Source organism: Zerene cesonia, unplaced genomic scaffold (genome assembly GCF_012273895.1).
Source record: "Zerene cesonia ecotype Mississippi unplaced genomic scaffold, Zerene_cesonia_1.1 Zces_u001, whole genome shotgun sequence".
NCBI classification, from domain to species: domain Eukaryota; kingdom Metazoa; phylum Arthropoda; class Insecta; order Lepidoptera; family Pieridae; genus Zerene; species Zerene cesonia.
Window position 1 is genome coordinate 555,844 of NW_024045131.1, and position 11,123 is coordinate 566,966.

Consider the following 11,123-nt stretch of genomic DNA (forward strand, 5'->3'; position numbering starts at 1 on the left):
AGTCGAATGTTGCAATAACAACGAGATGAGTCGCGCAAGCGTAATAAAATTTATTTGTTCGAAAACGCATCCAAGTGGAAGAGAAAGATACTTTTTCTAATACGAATAGACAAATAGACGCGTATTCTCGAATAACAGACCCGAATTACGCGGCAATTTGAATTAGTCGCATAATACGATCGAATAGTTTTGGGGCTAATCTTATATAAAGCAATATAATTCCAATTTCGTATGCGCTAAGGCGAAATTTCGTCTGATAGTACTTGACATCTCACATCGGTCGCCATTTTCTATAATGGCCGAAAGTAATGCGACATCTATACAGAGTTTAGTGTCATCGCGAGCGTTCACCGTGATGGTTGTGCGTGCACGTAATTCATATTTAGAACCTTTGTATCAAGAAAAATGACACGGAAAATCCTCAAAACATAGCATAGTAAACTTTAAATTAATAAATAATAATTTATGTGTCGCAATTGATCACGAATCGCAACGTGTTATGTAAGGTGAATAAGAAATAATGAATTTATCGGCCAGTGTTTGAATTGTCGTTTCGTGAGAATCGATATTAGGTGTTATTAATGAAATTACTAAGGTGCTCCAAGTGATATTGTTGTATAGAACCTGTTTAGACTACAGTTAAATATTTTCGGTTCAGTACAATCGTGGCGGTAAAATCGATAGGGGTAATAAAAAATGCATATTTTCCCCATGGTTTAATATCGGTTCGGTACAAGCCGGTTTGGTTTTATCCGATGTTGTGTTTCAGATAGTGCGATCAGTGATATAATGATATGAGTGATAAAATATTGTTGTGATTTCAATCCTGAAACACTAAGGTTAGTAAACAAACATATTTTTAATGTGTAGAATTATTTTCGTATTTATCACATGAACATTGACTACTGGTTTACAACTGTGCATTTAAAATATTACAGCGTGATATTCGAAATTGGAATTGTAATTTTTTTCAGTGATAAGCGCACCATAATGACACTGGAAAAAGTTTCATGCGACAGATAATGAATAATAAAATAGTCTGTGACCCGCATAATATATTCAAATTGCTTAGGATAGATAATGTTTTATGATCGCGTGATGATTTTTATCACTATCAGGAATCTATAACCATTGTTCTGTGACATTTTAAACGGCCAAATGTATTGTTGTTATTACTGTTATTTTACGTCGTTAATATTCTATCGATCTGACATTTTCATTCGTGAATGAAAACAAACATTATGTGCATAATTTTTATTCTTTTTTTTTTTAACTTGCGGTTTTTAATCTATGGTAAATTTATTTACCATGACAAAAACAACTATATGGTACATTCTATAACACAGTTTTCGAAAATTCTCAAAATGTTTTCAAAATACATGAGATATTACATGATAGGTAACAAAAAATGTATTTTCTAAACCATTTAAAATCACTGTAAGCTTCATAAACACACATCACTGACATACTAAATCATAATTAGCAAACAAGTTTCACTCAACCCTGCTAGCTGAGTTTAACTCAGGATTCAAGTGTATATTGTTAGGGAGAATGCAAAAAAAGGTCATAGCTACGAAAGGATGCTTCCGTGATAATTGAACTAGCTCATATTCTTGTGCTTTTCTTGTATTTTACTTATAAAGTACTAGTTTTTGTAAATTATATATGTCCTATAGTTATATAGCATGGTATAGACTGTTTTTTTATTGACAGGAAATAAAAGAGGTTTTCAATTCGACTGTATTTGTATTGTGTTTGTTAGTTCAGAAATTTCAATTGAGTGAACAGATTTTGATGGTTTTTCTTTTATTTAAAAACCTGGTGCCTTTCATGCGGTCCCATTTAAATCTGGTCTAGTTGTGACAATTTGAATGTGGTTTACTTAGATTTTATTAAAAATCTCATTATCTATGATTATTCCTATTTAATTATTATATTTCAAACAAATTAAGCGGCTGAATTAAATTAGTTTACAATAATTAATACTACGTCTTTATGTCAAATACCCTATGTAATAAGTTTAATTGTAGTGTGATTACATAATAACTATAATATGAAATTGGATTGATGTTAGTTGAATTTAGAATTAAACTTTAACATAAGCATTAAATAATTATTGCATGTTGCCCCACAGTTTCACTCAGTGACAAATGTAATGGAAATAATTTTTTTTTCTTACATCTTCTTAATATAAAAACAAATTTATAAAAAAAACAAAGAAATCATCTTCGTCATCATCAGCCCATATATGTTCCGACTGCTGGGACACAAGCCTCCTATGAGGATTTTTTTTTAAGAATCAAAAACAAAATATGCATCAATAAATAACAATAGAAACAATGAAATTGTCTCACTTGCTCATATGTATTTAACCGGGTGCTCCTAATTAGGATAATAAGATTCATGATATTGCTTGCTAGTCTAGAACCCTCACAGTCACTACCCTAGATTATAGATTGATACATCCCCTAGGGAAGAAGCAGTGGGTTATGTCAGATTCCTAGCTAAAACATCACTGTGGTCCATTGAGCCACTTTAGTGAATAGGCCATGGGAGCTGGTTAGATGTTTCTATTTAGTTATACGGGCTGAGGGAAGTTGTCTATCAGTGCACCTTATTGGTCACCTGATTTAGTGTTAATATATGCTAGACTTAGAATAGAACCTAGGTCTTAACTGTAATGCTAATTAAATACTAATTGGTGTTTGTATAGTCTGTGTTGTCCTTAACCCATGTATATATTTAAGTACTAATTTTTTATGAAAGAAATATTAATAATAGAGTTCATTTTATTTACATACTAGACGAAAACTCTGTAATATCAAAAACTAGCAAAAAATGTGTATTACATAAAAACATGAATATAAACAGTCATGTAAGTTTGTACATGTTGTGGCTTTCTTTTTAATAAGCCTGAGTTTACAATTTATGTGTTTTTGTAGATAAATGTTTAACAGCTTATTAGGTCAAGAAGAGACAGACAAACAGACAGAGTTACTTTAGGGAGTAATATAGTGTTACATAATTATTTTTAACAAAAAGCAAAACTGTCTTCAAATATCAGTACTAGGCCAATTTAAGAATCATATAAATCAGTCCAGCCAGTGATGAGGTAATAAATGCAAGAACAACTAAAATACATTCAAATTGACAACCACCTCCTTTTTTGAAGTCAGATTGTAAATGATACCTAAGTCTAGGCATTCCATAATAAATCTAGGTAACATAACATCCTAGTCTATTTTGAGCAGAAAGCAGCCAAACAGGTTTGAATAAAATCTGAGAATCAAGTTGTACAGTTAGCTGTGTACTTGAACAAGTACGGTGTAAGTTACAGCTTAGCGAATACAGTTAAGTTATACTTAATAGCTTTTTGGTGAAATTTAAATATTCTGCTTTTATATTAGCAAACATGGCAGGAACCAAACATTATTATTATAAGTAAGTTGTAATTACAACAACTTATGTATAATAAATCTCTTTAAAGTACCATTTTTCTAAATGTCATTGCTATAGAAAAGAATCAGCTAGGAACTTAATACTTTTTAAACTCCATATAGTACAATATACAGTTAGTAATTAGTATATATTATAGTAACTAAACGGAATTAAATGTATGATGGCCTAATAACAGTCCTTGTTAATATATAAGACAAATATTAATATATACATATCTGCATAATACTCTGGCACCTCCAGAAAGAAAGCACCTGGTCTTTTGAAAGGCTTATGTGGGTACACAGATCCAACACGCAGAGGCCCTTTAGAGAATTTAATGTCTTGTGGGACACCATATGTAAATTATTATTACATACATTTTTATCTTCATGTAATTAGTTTGTTCTGTAAAAAGCTCTATTTGTTAAATAATCGAATTTTTCAAAACAAACCTAGTTACATAACAAGGAATCACTACGTAGTATTAACTAGAGTCTCTTTCTCTGTCCCTATGTCCCTATGTCTGCTTAAATCTTTAAAGCTACGCAACAGATTTGATGTGGTTTTTTTATATTTAATATTATAATAGACAGAGTTATTCAAGAGGAAGGTTCATATATATAATGACATCTATTAAACTACTCAGATTTAAGGGAGGGTCAAAGCCGCGGGTATAAGCTAGTTTCATTATAGAAACAAATACCTTCGCTCATAGAACTGAGTGTTTTTAATTATATTTAAGTGAAAATATTATAGAAACTAAAGTTTGTTTGTATAGAAAGTATATGTTTATTACTTTTTCACAGGAAAACCAATGTACTCATTTTAATGATAATTAGTACTGATGTAGTTTATGTACCAGAATAACACATGTGCTGTTGAAATGCTTTTGCAAAAAAAAAAATCACCTGCTTCGCCTATTGTCATTGGTACAGCAGTTTCGGAGATAAGTGTGTTTAAACAAAGAAAAAAAAATTAATAAGTTTTATCCAATTTATTAAATTTTTATAACTCCTCAACATTGTGAGAACTGAATATATGATTTTATTATAATTGAAAACTTCAACATTATATTGTTAGATTCATGTAAACTAAATAGCTTATTTAAAAAGTTACAAATTAAATTACAATGTATAAACTAAGCTAGTGTATACAGAGGATGTTATTGTTAAAAATATACAGTTACAAATAGTTTGTGTCAACAATTGACTCATAATTTTTAAACATATGATGTAATCTGAGCTATTTTTATTTCTTGACTATGCTTGTTCAAGTAGTGATATCTTGGGTTTTATTTATAGCATCTTATATCACACAAATATTATAAATTTGATGGTTTGTTGAAACTACTCAACGGATTTTGATGAAATTTTGTACACAGATGGGGTAAAAGCTGACTTGGGTGATAGGATACTTTTTATTCCGATTAAAGGCTTCATTGGGATAAAACAGGAATCTTAATATCCGGGCGGAGACGGCATAAGCGTCTAGTTCACTGTAAACTCAAACTCACATCTTTTAAACATCCAGAAGCACTTTTGAATTGTCATAACATAGTTTTACCATTTACTAATGGTTTGGAAAGCTGTTTCTATAGAAACGAACGAGCTGAAACTCTTACTCTATATATAGAATGTATGGCTCTTCTCAACCAACGAAAAGAGAAAAAGTATTTTATTACTGCTATTATATACTTAGATAATAAAAAACAAAGTCGCTTTCTCTGTCCCTATGTCCCTATGTATGCTTAAATCTTTAAAACTACGCAACGGATTAAGATGGGGGGTTTTTTAATAGATAGAGTAATTCAAGAGGAAGGTTTATATGTATAATAACATCTATTAAACTACACCGAATTTGACGCGTGCGAAGCCGCGGGCAAAACCTAGTATCCCTTTATTATAAATGTTGAAAAGTTTCCTAACTTTACTTAAGTTATTAAAAACAATCAAAATAAATATATCACTTTCGCATTTACCATATTTCATGGATAGGAGCAAGTTCTGCGTATGTTGAGTTATTTATATCACAACTTTCATACCTTTTTTAAAGCCTAGGTCTTAACAATTGTGCTAGGTTACCTAAGCGAGACATATAAGGCAGGCTTAACGGTACAAATGTGGTGCTCGTGTACTCGTAGCCTAGATTTAATTCAGGTTTCCTATTTTTATAATAGCCTATATATAAACTTGTTTATGCGGCGTCAACTTAAGATGGTAACAGAATTATCTAGGTATACTAACGTGTTTATAAAATGGAAATTACTATTTTTAAAACGTACTTAATATATTTTATGGTTAAGAATATGTAAACTTTTAACGGATTTTAAACGCGATTTATTCATTATATTATTAACCCGACATTTCGAACACTTTACAGCGAGCGTGGTCACGGGGAGACTCAGTCAGTCTCCCTGACTCAATCAGTAATATAATGAATAAATTGCGTTTAAAATCCGTTAAAAAGTTTTTATTTTCTAAATGTATAATACTCGCGTAAAATCAAACACAAGAAAATACTATATTTTTTGGTACTATTTTTAGGGTTCCGTACGGAAAGGGTAAAATGGGGTCCTTTTAATAAGAGGTGGCTGTCAGTCAGTCTGTTTGTCTGTCTATCCGTACATATTTTAACCAGCTGATTTAGCAGAAACAAGAGATTAACATTAAATGAGAGAAAAACTCCATGTGAAGCAACGGTTGGCACGGTCATAAATTGGATTTGCAGTTGGTCTTTAATTTGAATGGAACCCTAGATATCGCTATTCCGACTCGCACTTGACCGATATTATTTTTTCATAAAGTTTCAACTTGAAAAATGTTATTTAGTGTCAAGAATTTGCCATGCTCTTCAAACCTTTTTGAATTAAGTATAAGTTACAATTAAACGCAAATACTTAATGTGGTAAACCATAACCCACCGTTTCACACTTGGTCAAAAGGCACACTTCCGTGTCAATGACCTCATTTCGTCGAAAGTACGGTTTGTAAATACTCCGCAGTAATCCAAACAAACAATCCTAACACGCCCATTGCCGCTTTTATCGAGTCGAATCGTAGATGGTTTAGCATTTTGTTATATTCTGGGCTAATACATCGATTTTTTTTCAAGAAAGAGATGTTTAATTTTATTAATTCATCGATCCTATCATTTATGATATGCTAACCAGCAGAACTGGCAAAGTTTTGCCAAGATAATCTATGTACTAAATATAAAACTCAAAGATGACTCACTGACATAGTGATCTATCAAGCACAGATCAAATCACTGATCGGATCGGGCTGAAATTTGGCATGCAGATAGATGTTGTGACGTAGTCATCCGCTAAGATAGGATTTTGATAAATTCTACCCCCAAGGGGATAATGTAGGGCATGAAAGTTCGTACCGTGAAAATTTCTTAAGACCGCGCGGGCGAAGCTGCGGGCAACAGCGAGTGGGTATATAAAATAGTCAACGATCGATACTCAGAACTACCTGTTTCATGTGGGAGTCGAACACCCTTCGCCACGGATTGGGCCAGTCCTCAATCCTTTTCTTATCTCTTTCCCCTTAAAAGTGGGTAGTGCATTCGCAGAGGCGCTCTCTCTGCCGAGGGTTGCGGACGAATTATGACCAGCTCCCGTGGCCTCTTCATTAAAGCGGCTCGGTGGGACACAGTGGGGTTTTGGTCGGTAGGAATCCGATATAACCAACGGCTTTACCCCCAGAATTCGTGGATATCTATGTAAGATTTGTAAGATTTCCCCACTTAAAAAGAAGGAGGGACTACCTCTGCGAACGTTCACGGGCGGTGGTGATCCCTTATTTATCAGGTACCAGCCCAGTTGCACGCTTATGGCTTAAAAAAAACTACCTATGTAATAGGAATAGGCTGTTATTTCAATTTCATCAAAATTGGTCAAGACAAAACATAAGAATCCATAAAAGAAAAATGTAAATCTAGTAACCTTTAAATTTGATAGTGCATTATAATCAATGTCTTCGAACTAATTAATTCAATTTCTTTTCTCTGTCCGTGCGAGTGATTTCGACGAAACGAGCCCCTCCTTTTCTGAAGTCGGTTAACGCAACAGTTCCGTGAATGTGAAGAGCTAACTGAATAAATAACACCGGATTAAAATGTGTTTGGAAATAGATTTCTCAGTATCCTACGCTCCATTAGAACGCATTAGCGCCTAGAGTCGAATTTCTCGAGATGCAGTTTCATTGAGATTTGCCTGCAACGTTTTTACCGACTGCGTAGGAAGGGGTACTGTTTGAGGTGTGTTTGGTGAGTCGTGTATTGATGAAGCTTAGTCTTTTTTATGTCATAGGCGGGAGCTGGTGGTTAGTGATGGTATGGGATGGTACCACCACCGTCCATTAACATTCGCAGCGTTAGGGCCGCTGCAACAGCCTTCTCCACTTTTTAGGAATAAAGAATCAGGAGAGGATTGACGGCGGAAACAAAGGAATGGGCTAGAAAGGGGGAGGAAAAGGAAACGGGCCTCCTAGTCTGGGAAGTGTTAAAATTATCGCAGTTATGAGTGCCACGTCAAAATGGCGGAGAAAGGAAAATATCGGATTTTGTGACGAGCTGTCACGCTGCCGGGGTATTTTATTTTATATACTAGCTGCACGCCCCAGCTTCGCCCGGGTAGTCATTTATCGCAATTGAAACAATATAAACTATCCTATCTCTCAAGTTGGATCGAACTACACATGGTGTGCGGATTTTATTATAATCGGTCAAGTGGTTTAGGAGTCCATTGAGGGCAAACATTGTGACACGAGATTTATATATATTAAGATAATTATGCCAGATAAATAGAAGATTCTTTCTAACAAAAATGTCGCAGACGTCTCTTGGGGGGAGATACCCCTCCAGATTCTGAAATGGGACCAAATGACCAATTCCCTATCAAACACAAAAAGAATCACGTCCATCGGTTGAACACCCGCGGAGCTATCGGGTAACAGAGCCAAAAAACAATAAAGTCGAAAAACCTTTTTAGTTTATTTGAAACGTCGGTTAAGAATAATAATGTTTTATATAAACCTCTAATTTATGTTCGCCACATTAAAAGTTGGAGGCTAGGGAAATAAGAAAATCGAAATAATCAATTAGTTTTGTATCGTTTTAAAAAATATATACAGGTACATATTCATTTGGGAGTCGACTAACTAATTTAAGAAAAGTCACAGAACAGAGTAGAAACGTATATTTTTCGATAATAATTGACGAAGGTCGTTAGGCTAATTTATCTACTTGTGTTTATACTAGTTGTACTCGCGACTTCGTTCGCGTTTGTCAATAAATACTTAGATTGACTTTCACCCCCCCTCCCCCCACAGTATCGATTTACGGGATGAAACGTAAATATCGGAGTAGGTGCTATAACCATACTAAGTTTTATCAAAATCCGTTCAGTAGTTTTTGCATGATTCTCATTCGAGATACAGACAGACGGTATATCGATAATAAAACGCCCCTAAAAAGTCTAAATATCTTCAATGTACAAAATTTTACCCCGACCGTTGATATTATAGTATAGATAAAATAAGAAAAATCTTATTTATACCATTTGCCAATACAGGAATTTATTTATAAACGCCTTCCAAAAATGAAAAGAGGAGGTTCTATATATGCGTCTGTATGTTGTTTTTTTTTTTAATTTTCTCTTTAAATTTAAACCATTACGCGCTGAGTATTGCTCAAATACAATGCGGGTACTGTTTAGCCATTAATCTAAAGCGAAATTATTCATTGTAATTAAAAATAGACTGTTAATTTTTTTTTATGACAAGCCAGTGACTAAGCGTTCATTCAGATTGTATAAAGCCAGTTCACACTAGCTGCTATTAAAATTTGTAAAGGCTTATACATACACGTGTAAACTTAAAAAATGTATTTTTTTTACTGTAATGAAAAATTGGGAATATATATAATACATTCTCATGCGTATTGATGTTAAGTTGAAATGTCTATAAACTGCTGTTTAATTACTCAATTATGATAGAAATTACCTTAAAGAATATTGTTGTCTATAATTTTCCAACTAATATTATAAACGCGAAAGTTTGTATGGATGAATGGATGTTTGTTACTATTTCTCGCGAACAGCTTATCGTATCTGTATGAAATTTGATACAGCGATAGATTACAGTCTGGATTAGCACATAGGCAACTTGCTACCCAAGTAACACGCGAGTAACGCCGCGCGTTACAGCTAGCTACCGATGTGATTTATTGTATTCTAAGGATTTATTGATGCAATTGTCACATCGCACTCAAAATAAGAATTAGCTTTTGATACCAGCTCAAACAAATCCTACTACTTATCCTACTAATCCCACTCCTACTAATATTATAAATGCGAAAGTTTGTAAGGATGTGTGTGTGTTTGTTGCTCTTTCATACAAAAACTACTAAACAGATTACAATGAAATTTGGTACGTAGGCAGCTGGACAACTGGAATAACATATAGGCAACTTTTCTATCCCAATATTCCTTCGGGATACGGACTTACGTGGTTGTAACCGCGGGGCGCAGCTAGCAATCTTGCGAGAAAAACCATTTATATGTAACTAGCGGTCCGCCCCGGCTTCACCCGTGGAGCATATATAGCCTATAGCCTTCCTCAATAAATCGGCTATCTAACACTGAAAAAAAATTTTCAAATCGGACCCATAGTTCCTGAGATTAGTGCGTTCAAACAAACAAACTCTTCAGCTTTATAATATTAGTATATGTTAATAAGTAATTATCCTACATAGATAAATGATTATTACTGACCGTTTTCCCATGTGCTGTTTATACATTGATACTGGCTGACTCGGCAAACGCTGTTCTGCCTTACTCTTATCATTTAGGGGTATGAAATATAGATGTTGGCCCGTTCTTAGAACTACCCGTTATGCACACAAAAACTCATAAAATCCAAAAACGGTTCAGCCGTTTCGGAGGAATATGGCAACTAACATTGTGTCACGAGAATTTTATATGTATATCCTACTATCCTATGCTACTAATCCTACTAATATTATAAATGCGAAAGTTTGTAAGGATGTGTGTGCGTTTGTTGCTCTTTCACGCAAAAACTACGGAACCGATTGCAATGAAATTTGGTACGTAGACAGCTGGACAACTGGAATAACATATAGGCAACTTTTTATCCCGATATTCCTACGGGATACGGACTTACGCGGGTGAAACCGCGGGGCGCAGCTAGTAGACGATACAGAGATCATTTCAATGATCTAAGCGACACTTCCTGCATAGATTAAATAGTATATACCAACGTTAAATTGTGATATTTTCATTCAACAAAGTAAGTACTAACTTATCCTATAGCAGCGGTCCGCCCCGTCTTTGCCCGTGGTAAGCAATATACAGCGTATAACACTCAGGTATCGCGTACACATGCATCGCCGAAAGAGTTTTGTTTTTGTACAGTAGTTTCCAAGATTCGCGTGTTCTAACAAACATGGTTCAAATCCTTCAGCTTTATATGAATAGAAACTAGAAAAGTATTTTCAATCAATATTATATGTTCAATTAAAATAGTATATATCTTCTAATGCTCGCAATAAAAACTAACTAATCAAATGTTAAGAACAGAGCTAATTAAATACTTAGTCTGGCCATAAATACTGTTACACTTAATTATAAAAAAATATTACATTTGAATTTCGAATCTGTC

At 33.9% G+C, this 11,123-nt stretch overlaps 1 protein-coding gene across 1 annotated transcript in view; it reads left to right on the forward strand.

Moving 5' to 3' along the window:
* Window positions 1-336: 336 nt before the first annotated feature.
* LOC119838063 overlaps window positions 337-11,123 on the forward strand; it is a 107,601-nt gene continuing 96,814 nt past the window's right edge. Inside the window, exon 1 of the mRNA XM_038363871.1 lies at window positions 337-839. The gene's annotated coding sequence lies outside the window, so the exon portion shown is untranslated. The remainder of the gene's footprint in view (window positions 840-11,123) is intronic.